Source organism: Atractosteus spatula, unplaced genomic scaffold (assembly GCF_055471065.1).
Source record: "Atractosteus spatula isolate fAtrSpa1 unplaced genomic scaffold, fAtrSpa1.hap1 Scaffold_82, whole genome shotgun sequence".
Classification (NCBI taxonomy): domain Eukaryota; kingdom Metazoa; phylum Chordata; class Actinopteri; order Semionotiformes; family Lepisosteidae; genus Atractosteus; species Atractosteus spatula.
In genome coordinates this window covers 2,501-14,985 of record NW_028296915.1, presented here as the reverse complement: position 1 = coordinate 14,985, position 12,485 = coordinate 2,501, and positions in this window count along the sequence as shown.

Sequence of the window (12,485 nt, the reverse complement as noted above, 5' to 3'; positions counted from 1 at the left end):
GATCTGTAGATGGGCTGGCTAATACTTGTTTAGTCATCGGAAATGGGTGTGTGTCACATTATGAACAATAGGGCTTTGCAAATTGACCGTTTTGAGGAAATGTTGGGATAGGGTCTTGGTGAATTAGCCACACCTCTGAGTTAATGATGAGGGTTTTAAAAACACAGCCTTGGGTCTAGTAGTCAGTCTGTTTCTGGTTCCTGTAAGGGTAGGAGGTCTTGGCTTGTAGCTTTAGTAGCCTGAAGACTGAGAAAGGTGGGTGTTTTTTGGGGGGGTGGGTGATAATTTGAAGGTTAAAGGGGTTTAGAATATTTGTGCAATGTGGGTTTGGGAAGGTTTGTGGTATGTGTTGAGTTGAAAGGTAGTATAATCAGTTGAAACTAGACATTTTTTTCTCTGAAGATATGGAAGAAAAGTTACTTTAGTTTATTTTAGTGTGTTTTGAAATCTGATGTAGATGTTTGTGAGGGTTATGTTCTTTGATTTGAAATGTGTTCAGCCATGGGTTGTGTTCTATAAGGTCATCTTTGTAAATGGGTTTTCCAAAGGGTGGTAGGATTTCAAAGGATTTAAACCTGTTTGGACCTTAAGTTGTTCATTTTCATTGCTTTTTGTAAGCATTCAAAGCTATAGGACATTACAGTCTGGGATGATTGTTTTCAAAAAGGTGGCAGGTAAGAGAATGTAAATTGAGTTGGCAAGTAGGTAGTATTTTAGACCCGGTTCAGTGTTTAGGCAAGCGTTGAGTTGGGGAAATTGAGATGTGTGTTTGTGGTGTGCAACTCCTTTTTGTTGTATACCTAAACTCAGTTTTGATGGGAAGTTGACATTTTGAATAATTACACAATGGTTTTTCCTTTTTAGATGAGAAGGAGTTAAAGGGTTAGGGACTAATTTGGTCAAGTGTTTTGTTATGTGTGGTATTTAAAGCTTATTGAATTGTGAAGGTTGTACTGGAGGTTCAGTATGTTGCTGCTGGTGTGTTTTGGAGGTCTAATGTTTAAGTGACTGGAATATTGAAGGAGAGTCAATTTTGACTTTGTGGCTTTTGGAATGGTGATGGAAATAAACTGGGTGCCAATGTGAAGTTTGTGTGTTACACACGATGCTCTACTTGGGCAACTTTAAAGGATAGTATGAATATTATTGATGTGAAAGTGAGGAGGAGCTTCAGGTTGGCTGCACTGAGCTTTTTGGATAATGATGAATGTGGTGTTTTTTTTTAATGGATAGGAGTTTTCCTTTTAATTGAATCCTTTTTTGTGAAGTTTTATGCTTAAATATGAGTATTTTTAAACATGCCTAGATGTTTAGGTTTATGGTTGTTTTGAGGTTTCAGTTGTCATTTTAGCTGATGTGGAAATTAGTCTATTTTGCTTTTATAATATGAATGTTTTTGGCAACATTGTTTAGATTAGTACTCTGAATTTGTGGAGTAAGGTATGCTGACTTACAGTGAGGGTGGTTGTGAATGACGAGGCCGTGTTGGATTCAGAGAAGAGTTGGAGCTTCACTGATTTTCAATGGCTATAATGTTATTGGTTCTAGTTGTAGACATTGAAGATGTTCTGTTATGATTTGGCTGAATGATAACAATAGTTCAAAACAAAGTTACTTCAGATGTTTTCCTGGTGGTAAGCTTTTTGACTCAGTGAACCATTAACACCTTTTTGCAGTCATTGTAAGTAAAGCCCTGTATATATTTGGATGTGTTTAATGATGCCCTTATTACACTAACAATTTGTTGATGGTTTTTATGGTTTATTAGGTGATTGTGCTGGTTTTGGTCTTTTTGAATTTTTGAATTAAGTCATAGTTTTCATTAACAATATGAATAGTCTGTTTTGGTTGTGTGTTATGTTGAAACTTTGCAATTTTCATGTTTTGGATTTTCTATTGCTTTGTCTTTTTTTTTGCGAGTCTTGCAATACAATGTAGAACTGAAATTTGAGCATTTATTTGCTCTGACTGTGGAGTCAGCTTGTTTGTTTTTTCTTGATGGAAGTGTGCACAATTACATTTGTTTAGCAAGGGGTATTGTGCAGGAAGGGAGGTGTTCTGGGGATGGGTTTGTTTTGAATTGTAGATGTTTTATTTTGATGTGCAATGTAAATTTAAAGTAATCTGAATTGTCTTTGTTTTCTACTTTGTTTGGAGGTGGAGGCCAGATGTCTGTTTCCCTGTGTTCCTGTATGTCTGCATGGAGTGCAGTGCAGATGTGACAGGTGGTGTGCAGTTTCCAAGAGGGATGTTTGTAGTTATTGTGGAATCTTTTTCTTGTGTTTTATGTGTGATTTTTTTAAAAATTGTAACGGCATATGCTTTTGTGCATGTTGAAGAGGCCTCCTTAGGAGTACATTTTGAGTTTTTTTGTGCCAGTGTTTCAATTTTAGAATGTGTCTTGATGGAGTGGAGGAGTGTTTGAAGCAGGATTTTTAAAGCTTGTAAAAAGTTGTGGTAGATCAAGTAAATGATCTTTTATTGTTTTGAGTAAGTTAATGTGAGAAATCACTTTTCATGCTCCATTTTTTTAGTTTAAAGAACTTGGTTATGCTAGAAAAAATGGTTGGTAAATTTTGACCATGTTCTCAATTGTAAATTTTTATTTTCCGAAATTTTTTGTATGAATTTGTTTAATGCTCACTGTCAATGTTTTGTTGTCCTTTTGTGTTGTAGTTTTAGTATTGTAATTTGAGCACAATAAAGTTGCTGGGTGTGCTCTTTCAGGGTATTAATGATTTGAAAAGATGTGGGTATGTTTTGTTGTACAATATATTTTTACGTTGTAGTGTTTGATGTGGTTTCATTTTGTTAAATGATATGGGATGTCTATCTAATTTATAGTGTGATTGAAATTGGTTAAGTTGGGTAAATTGCAATGTTTAACATCCTATCGGGGATTGAAGAGGCAGGTGGTGAGTAGCTGTTTGTAAATCTGAAAGGTACATCATGTTCACAAGCTACCGTATAATAATGAACTATTTTTTTATCTACAATTGAGCAATATTGGTTTTTATGAAATATATCTACCTTTTAAGCACTTTAATATTTAACATGCTGTCATGTACAGTCTGAAGTTTAGAGTTTCTTATTGGTAAGATTGTCCTTCACTTTGGACTGATTCAAAATTGGGCATTTTGTGGTGACTGAGGCAAATTTATGCTTTAAATAAAATTTATTTGTACGTAGCTAATCTAACAGATTCTGAACCTTTAAGTACCCCCTGCATTAGTAGTTTTGATGTTTGGGGGTAATGTTCTAAAGTTTGGTGTGAAATATTTGTGCAATGTTATTTTGGGAAGAGTTTTGGTAGGTGTTGAGTGTAAAGGTGATATAATTATTTGAATCTAGACTCTTTTCCAGATCTGGAAGCAATGTTTATTTGGTCTTTTTATTGTGTTCTCCAGTTGATTTTTTTTGGTTTAAAAAAAATGGCAGGTAAGAATGTAAACTTCCTTGAAAACAAGGTTGTATTTTAGATCAGGTTCAGTGTTTAGGGAAAGGTTGAGTTTGGGGAATCTTTGGGTTGTGTAACTGCTTTTTGTTGAATATTGAATTTTAGATGGCAGGTTGACATTTGGAGTAGAATTATGGTGGTCTTTCCTTGTAGACAGGAGTTTAAGTGTTTTATGTATGGTATTTTAATTTGTTTGCATGGTGAATGTTGTATTGGTGGCTGAGTGTTGCTGGTGGTGTTTTGTTGGTCTAATTTTTTTCAAGTGAGTGGAATATTGAATGCGAGTATAATTTGATGTTGTGGGTTTTGGAATGGTCATTGAAAGAAATTGGGTGTTGATGTGAAATTCATGTTACACATGTTGATGATTAAATTGGTTGTACTTGGCAACTTTAAAGAATAGTGTGAATACCATTTCGAAAGTGAGGAATTGTTTCTAGTTGGGTTTAATGAGCTTCCTTGAATGTGGTGAGTTGTTTTAATGGTTAGGAGTTTTTGTTTGATACTTGTTTTATGGTTACATATGAGTATTTATAAATATGCTTAGTTTGTTTTTGGTTGTTGAGGTTACAGTTTTGCAATTTTAGGGGTTGGTGGAAATTTGTTTTTGTCTTTGTTTAGATTAACCCTCTGAAATTGTGGAGGAAGGTATGCTGATTAAGAATGTGAATAGTCTGTTCTATTGCAATGTGATGTTGAAAACTTTCCTTTTTTGTTTTGAAGTTTTATAGGTTTGTGTTGTGATTGGGAGTCATGCAATACAATTTAGAACTGAAGTTGGAGTGTTTTATTTCTTTGATTGTGAAGGTAGTTTGTCTTCTTGAGATGGGAGACTGCACAATTACCTTTGTTTAGTATGGGGTATTCTGCAGGAAGGGAGAGTTTGGTTTTGGGGTGGGTTTGTTTGGAATTGCAGATGTTTTATTGTGATGTTCAATATAAGTCATCTGAATGCTGTGTCTGTTTGTTGGAGGTGGTGGCCAGATGTCTGTTTCCCTGTGTTCCTGTATGTCTGCATGGAGTGCAGTGCAGATGTAAGAGGTGGTGTCCAATTTCCAAGAGGGATGTTTGTAGTTTTTGTGGAATGTTTGTTGTGTTTTTTTCTGTGATTTGTTAAATTGTAACGGCATATGATTTTGTGCATGTTGAAGAGGCCTCATTAGGTGTATATTGAGTTTTTTTTGTGTGCCAGTTTTGACTTTAGAATGTGTTTTCATGGAGTGGAGGAATGTTTGAAGCAGGAGTTTTAAAGCAAGTTGAATTGTGGTAGATTAAGTAATTGTGATCTTTTATTGTCTTGAGTGAGTTTATCTGAGAAATCACTTTTTATGCTCCTTTATTTAAGTTTAAAGAACTTGATTATGCTAGAGAAAAGGTTTTGTAATTTTTTTTTGTAGTGTGATGGACCATGTTCTCAATTGTAAATTGTGTTTTAAAATTTGTCATTTTTGGAATTGTTTAATGCTCTCTGCCAATGGTTTGTTGTCACTTTGTTATAGTTTTAGTATTGTAGTTTGAGTACAATGTTGCTGGGTGTGCTCTTTCGGGGTATTAATGATTGACAAGATGTGGGTATGTTTTATTGAACAATTTTTTTAAGTTGTGGTTTGTGGTTTCATTTTGTTAAATATGGGATGTTTATCCAAGTTACAGTTTGATTTGAAATTGATAGTTATGTATATTGTAATGTTTAACATCTTTAGGGATTGAAGAGGCAGGTGGTGAGTAGTTTGTGAAAGTAAACTTGAAAGAGGTACCTCATGTTCTCAAGCTACAGTATAATAATGAACTATTTTCTATATCTACAACTGAGCAATATTGTTTTTATGAAATATACTTACCCTTTAAGCACTTTAATATTTAATATGCTGACATCTACAGTCTGAACTTTAGATTCTTTTACTGGTTAAAAGATTCTTTCACTTTTGACTGATTAAAAAATGACCAATTTTTGCTGACTGAGTTAATTTTATGCATTTTTGGTGACTTTTTAAATGTTTAGCTGTAGTGTTGCTCCAAATTATTTTACTCCCGTTGTGGTAGGTAGCAGTTTCTGAATTTGTAATTATTCCTTGCGTTGGATCTGCAGATGTGTTGGGTAATTTGTTTGGCTATCTGAAACAGGGATGTGTTACTATAAACAATAGGGCTTTGGAAATTGTCCATTTTGAGGAGATGTTGGGATAGAATGTTGGTGAATTAGCCACACCTCTGAGTTACTGATGGGGGTTTTAAAAACCAGTAGTCATTGTGCTTCTGGCTCTTGGACGGGTAGGAGGTCTTGGCTTGCAGCTGTGGTGGACCGAAGGCTGCCGAGAGGTGGTTTTTTAAAATTTGTTTGGGTTTGGGGGTGTTTAGAACATTTATGTAATGTGAGGATGGGTATGTTTTTGGTATGTGTTGGGTTGAAAGGTAGCATATTTTGGAAGAAAGACTAATTTCAGTTAAGACTGTTGAAATGTTTCGCAGTAGTGCTGTCCCACAATGGAGTATTTGTAAAACATTGTGGTATTTAGCAGATTGTGAACCTATATATGTATGGTTTGCTTTGTTTGTGGTTTTGGAGTGGTTGGATCTGTAGATGGGCTGGCTAATATTTAATTAGAAAGTGGTGTGTTATGAGTAATGGGGTTTTGCTAACTGACCATTTTGAGCAGATGTTGGGATAGTGTATTGGTGAGTTAGCCCCACCTGTCTTAATTATGAGGGTTTTTGTAGTGAAGACTAGTCAGTCTGCTTTTGACTCCTGGATGGGTAGGAGCTCCTGGATTGCAGCTGGGGTTGCCTGAAGATTGCTGTGAGCGGTTGGTGGTTTTGATGTGTTTGGATTTGGGTAGTAATTTGAAAAAGTTTGAATTTTAGAATGTTTGTGGTATGTGTTGGGTGGAAAGGTAGCATGTTCTGTTGAATGTAGACTTTCCTTTAAAGACTGTGAAGAGACATTACTTTTATTTCATTGTTTTGTGATTTTGATTTCTCACCTTGCATTTGATGTCTTTGAAAAACTGTGGGTCACCCATAAATTTGATGTTGGCTCGATGAAAGGTGCATCGGTGCAAAGGTGCATGTCCTTACGTCCACCTTCAGACTCTGTAAGCCGCAGTATCTGCCGAGACTTGCCGTAGAAGCTGGTATGGAACCGGACAGATTGTTGGCTGAGGGAATTGTTACATTCTGCCCAGTTTCTCCATGTGATACTCCAGTATTCCCAGTTACAAAGGCTGATGTGGAATTGAGGTGCTCAATTCAGGATTTGAGAGCCTAAAAGCTGTTTTACATGCATGTGTCCTTGTAGTCCCAAATTCTACTATGATTTTTTTCTGTTTGATTATGGATTTGTCTAATGTATTTTTCAGTGTATTAGTACACTGTGGATTTTAGTTGTGGCTTGCTTTTGCTTTTAAAGGACCAAAATACACTTTGCATCCCTCAGTTAGATGGGAGCTCCCACTGTTTATCCTCAGTGCTGTAATACTGCCTATTTGGCTTTGTTTTTAAGCATGGCAGTATCCTTGTCCAATATGTGGATGATTTGTTTGTCCACTGCGGAAGCATGAAGTGTAGACATTTCAGATTTCTTTATTTCTAGATGAAATTGGTAATGAGACTTCTCTTGTTAAAGAGTTTGTTACTTGGGTCATGGCGTCTCTGCGAATTCTTGTTTGATTGGCACTGAAAGTGGCAGCCGTTACAAAGTCTTGAACCAAACAGGGTACTGCGGATTCTGGCTTCCCAGTTACGCTCGAGTGGTTCAGCCTTTCTGTCGTTACTCATTGTCACGCTAATTGATGCGGACCAGTGGTAAAGGTGATTGGACTCTATGCGGTGCTAAAAGGAATCGAGTGCGACTTCCAAGGGACGAAGGACAAAGTTTGAGGGTGGGGTAGCCAGGGTAGGTCGGGAATCCTGAGGTCCAAATGGTGAGGTAACCAAATTCGAAAGATGAGAGGCAGTGGAGTCGAGGTCGGAGGCAGAGCAGGGTCGGGAGTCCAGAGATTGAGGCAGCGAGATATCCAATTTCAAAAGACATGAGGCAGTGGCGGTGTCGAGGTCGGAGGTGATGCAGGGTTGGTAATCCAGGAAACAATAAGGAAAGAATGCACAAGAGAAAGTCTAGGTTTAACTCAACAGTGAGCGAGGAGTGGATGGAGAGGACAGGTTTATATGGGAAAATGGGGAGTGTGGGGCTAATTGCTGACAGTGTCGCAGGTGGGTACGCCGGGGGGTACACGTGGGAGTGGGGCTCGTGACACTCATGCTCCAGGTTTGACCATCACTGACTGTTTGACTTGGACTCTGGATGGTGGAGAGGTTTTTGTGGACTTTAAGTGTTTTAATCTGAGCCCCTGGTTTGGGTCTTTCTGACATGACTGAGGGTTTTATGTTAACTAGATGAAAAGCATGGTGTTGACAATGTTTTGTTGTAGGAGCACGGTGACTGTCTGAATCCTGTGGCTTATTTCCAGTCCCTCTGTTTCATGAGGCCTTTTAGTCTCTCAGACCTGCTGCTGTAATGGGGTCTGTGTCTCTGGTTTGCTACCATCTTAAAATTCTTGTTGTACATTTGGTTGCTTCTATCTTTCTGCAGAGTAAAATCTTTCAGTTTTTTTCCATCTTTCACTTTGCATTACGTCCATGTCCTGTTGTCTCTTCCTCGTGTTTTTGAAAGGTGCATGCTTTTGAGTCCAGCTATGCTATTACCAACAGAAGATGAGGGGGAGCTGCATGATTGTCTGGTGGCAGTTGCTCATTAGGTAACCCCCAGGCAACATGTTGTGTTTACTGACTCTGACTTTAATTTGGATGTTGATGGTTCTGGTAGGAATGACCCCACTTTGCTTGCTTTTCACGTTTTCGCACATGCTGCAGAAGTTTCTGTGGTTACTTGAGCATGTATATTTGCTAAGGGAAAGCTGTTACTATTTATAGTGTCAGCTGCTATGCTTTTGGTGTTTATGACTTGGGAACTTTGGAGGAACAGGGGCATTCTTATTCAGCACTTTTATTGGTTGGCAAGCTCTTGGCGGCTATTCTTCCACAACATGTTGCTGTTTGTAAATGTTCTGTTTACCTTGGTGCAGCTGGTGATGTTTCAAAGTGGAATGTGTGTGGTTACAGTAGCAGCCATGTCTTCCTCCTTTCATATGTCTCTTACTTTTGTCTTTTTCTATTTGATACCATCATTGCCTGCTTGTGATTTGTAGGTCTTGGTTACACCTGATGAGAAGGGTAGGTGGAAATTGTTGGGGTGTTTTTGCATTGATGGGTTGTGGTTTGGCTCCTAAGTCTTTGTCATTTTTTCCTTACATGCCTAAACTGATACATGGGAGGGACTGTCACAAGGAAGGATGGGAAGTACAGAGTGGGATATAAGGGTGTTTAATGCTTTTGCTGGCGAGTTGTAAATATAACGTTGGCAATGGCGTGAAAACTTTGTTGGCCCATTCCACCCCATAGGGATCATTTTGATCCCTTTGTTTGATTGTATAGAACTGACTGTGTAGATGTAACATTTTGCTTGGTTATAGTGGACTTTATTTCAAAAAGGGCAGCAGCTTTTCTATGTAAATATGCAGTGGTAAGAGCAAATGGAATAGTTTAGAATAAATGGATTAAAATGATGGCTGACATGGGAATGGATTTGGTTACATGTGTTTTTATTAGTATTTGTCTATTTGAGCTTGAGTTTATTCTTTTAGTGGGTTGTCTCATGAGGTTTTCATTGGAAGCAGCATGTGCATAGAACTTTTAATCCCTTGGGGTATGTGTCCTGTTTTTATTCAATCAGATCAGTGTCTGGTGCTATACTGCTGGAAAATGTGTAAATTTGTCCATTCTTTTCACCAACAGGTTAATGGAGCTCTCTTTTCTAGACAGGACCAATGCCATACCTTCACCCTGGACACTGGATCTTGGTCAACGAGTTTATGAGGAAGAAGTGGTGCTTGCCCAGGTGGAGAGGTTCATACCAGGTGTTGCTCATGAAGGTTGCTGAGAGAGTTCCCTGGATCTATGCATCACCTTGCTAGACTGCCCAGTAATCTACAATCAACAGGCCACTCTTCAGATTAATGATGTCAATGATTGTAACATGTGTCAATTTTGATGGTTTGTCTTTGGAGGACTTTTTTAGTTTTGTGAGCTTGCTAATAGTAATTGCCATGTTGATGTTTGAAACCACTTATTGCTGTTAAGAAATGTCCAGTGAACACTATTGTTTTATGGAACATGACTAAAAGGAGAGTAGCATTTGTACTTTATTGGAAAGTGTTTTTTAATTGTGGTAGTAATTAAGGAATTGTAACAATATGGGGACAAAGAGGGTTTTGAAGGCCAAGTAGTGAGTGGGACTTTTTTTGTTTGTCTGTTGCCTGGGTTTTTTTTTGGGGGGTAAGTTTTTGCTCATCTTTGTTGTATGATATGTATGGTTCCAATGGTCATGTTAATGAATGTTTATTTGTATCTATTTTTTAGAATGTGAACTTTGAATAAAAGTGTGAATGTGATGGAAATGTATAAGAATGTATTTATCATTGGTTTAAACATTGTTTTCGGTGTTTATAGTTTGTGTGGGCATTCCCATGTGATTCCAAAAATGTTATCAGTCTGAGCTGTAATTTCCATGTTTGTATGTCTGGCCATGTATTTGATTTGTTTTGATTAATTTTGGTTGTCAGGTGCTTAATTGCCTGTTGGGCAGACTTGTGCCTTATTGTTTTAGATGCCTCCAGTTTCCACGGTGTCTTGTGTCAGTGCATGTTGGGCAGTTTTATATCGAGTTGGAAGTTTAGTTTTTGGTGTGTTTATGGTAAGTAATCAAATTGTAGTATGGGTCTGTGTCTTGGGCCTCAGTGAAGGGACTTTTTAGATGGTCTGGATTAGTGTTATATACTGTGTTGTGTGGTGTTTTTTGTATGTTGATAATATTAGACCTTTCTTTTTGAATGAATATTTTTGCTTGTTGGAGTGTTTAGAGGATTTCTGTGATGGAGTATTTTGGTGAATTGTTTTATGTAAGGCTTTTAAAATGTTGATTAGTGGATGTTAAGTGTGTCAGGTGGTATTTTGTCTAATTTCAAGTGAGTATTGAATGAATTAAATTTGATATGGTTGGTTGTGGGATGCTGATGGAAAGAAACAGGGTGTTGATGTGAAGAGTGTTTTCCCTGATGCAGTATTGTTTGGGTGTTTTAAAGGCCTTGTCTGAACATTATTGTGAAAGTGAGGAGGTGCTTTAATTTTGCTGCAGTGAGTTTCCTGGATAGTGATGAATGTGGTGAGTTTTTAATGGTTAGGAGTATTTTTAATTTTCATAGTGTTTGGTTTAGAGATTTGTAAGTTTGTCTGTTAAGTTTGTGTATTTTTTTAAATGTAGTTTATTTACAGTGAGATTTGGTTCTGGGTCTGTGAAAAGGTGTTATGTTGCGTTTTTGGAATTGGAGTTTCACTTTCTTCTTTTGTGTATTGTTTCTGGAAAATGTAGATGTTTTGTTATTTGGTTGGTTGATTTTGTAAGGAAACTTGTTTTGAAGTCTTGTTAGTCTGGAGAAAAGTGGTATTTTGTTTTTTGAAACTTTTTTAATTTGTCTTGTTATTGTAAATAATTTTCTGTAATTGTCACTTTGTTTTTGGTTATGGATTTTGTTCAAAATTTTCATTAGTTTAATGTATGTTTCTTTTGGAGTTTTGAATGTAATTTAGTGTGAACAGTCTGTTTTGGTTGTGTATTGTAATTGTTAAGTGGTAGGGTTTGATTTTGTTTCATTATTGTTTTGGGTGTTTTTGTGAGTTGTGTAATGAAATTGAAGTTGGTGCTTTTTGGATGTAGTTTGGTTTTTCTAAAGGGGAGTTTGTCTAGGTATTTTTTGTAAGGGGTGTTTAGTGGGATGGGAGGCCTTTGTTTTGGGATGTTTTCAATTGTAGGTTTTAGTAAGTGAAATTTCTACTATTTTAAGTTGGTGTTTTTTTTTCTGTGTTTGGGTTGGAGTTGGTGGTTGGGTGTTTGTGTTACTTGTCTTTATGCAGTCTGGTGCAGGTGTGGGGGGCTGTGTTCTTCCCAAAGGAATGTTTGTAGTTTTTTGGGATTTGTTTTGTGGTTTTGTTTTTACAATTGTAAGTGAAAATGGTTTATATTTTGAAGAGTTGTGATTAGGATTAGCTTTTGAGTGGTGTTTTCTTTTGTCAGTGGAAATGTGTGATTATTCTATACTGGATTGTTGTGTTTGGGGGTTTGTCCAGAATCTGTTTGATTATGAAAGAATGTTTTGTAAATCTTTTGTGAAGAATATTCCAATGTCTTGTTAATATTTATAAATGTTCACTGAATGTTTTATTTTTGTTTAGTATTGTAATTTGAGCACAAAGTTTGGTGGTGTGCTCTTTCAGGATTTGTTTATGAGAGTGTGTTTTGTACCATGTAAGTGTTTTTGAGTTTTGTGATGTGTTTTTTAAATGTCAAATGTATGTGGTTAGTCAGTTTTTGTTTAAATAGTTTCTCTGGCTTGAAGTGGTGAGTATCTTTTTCAGGGGAAGTTAAGGATAGGTGTTTGTAGTGGTTTGGTTTAGTTTTTTAAGCATTTTTGTAATTTTTTTTGCAGTAAAACATGGTTTGTCAATTTTGCAGTGTTTGATGTTTCGAATTGTCAAGGTTGCTTTAGATTTTTTCGTGATGTGAATTTCAGTCCATGTTGTTTGTTTAGAAATGCAATTTGAGCACAATAAAGTTCTGTGAGTGATCTGTTAGGGTTTATTCAAGATCAGTGTTCCTTTAATGTCTTTGTATCAAATGAGTTGGAATGTAAGTTGCTGAGCTTTGTCATGCCAACATCTTTCTTGCAGCCCCACGGATGCTGGAGTCAGGGTGAGTAGAACCTTTCCTAAAGCGTTAAGTTAAGTTAAGTTAAGTTAAGTTAAGTTAAGTTAAGTTAAGTTAAGTTAAGTTAAGTTAAGTTAAGTTAAGTTAAGTTAAGTTAAGTTAAGTTAAGTTAAGTTAAGTTAAGTTAAGTTAAGTTAAGTTAAGTTAAGTTAA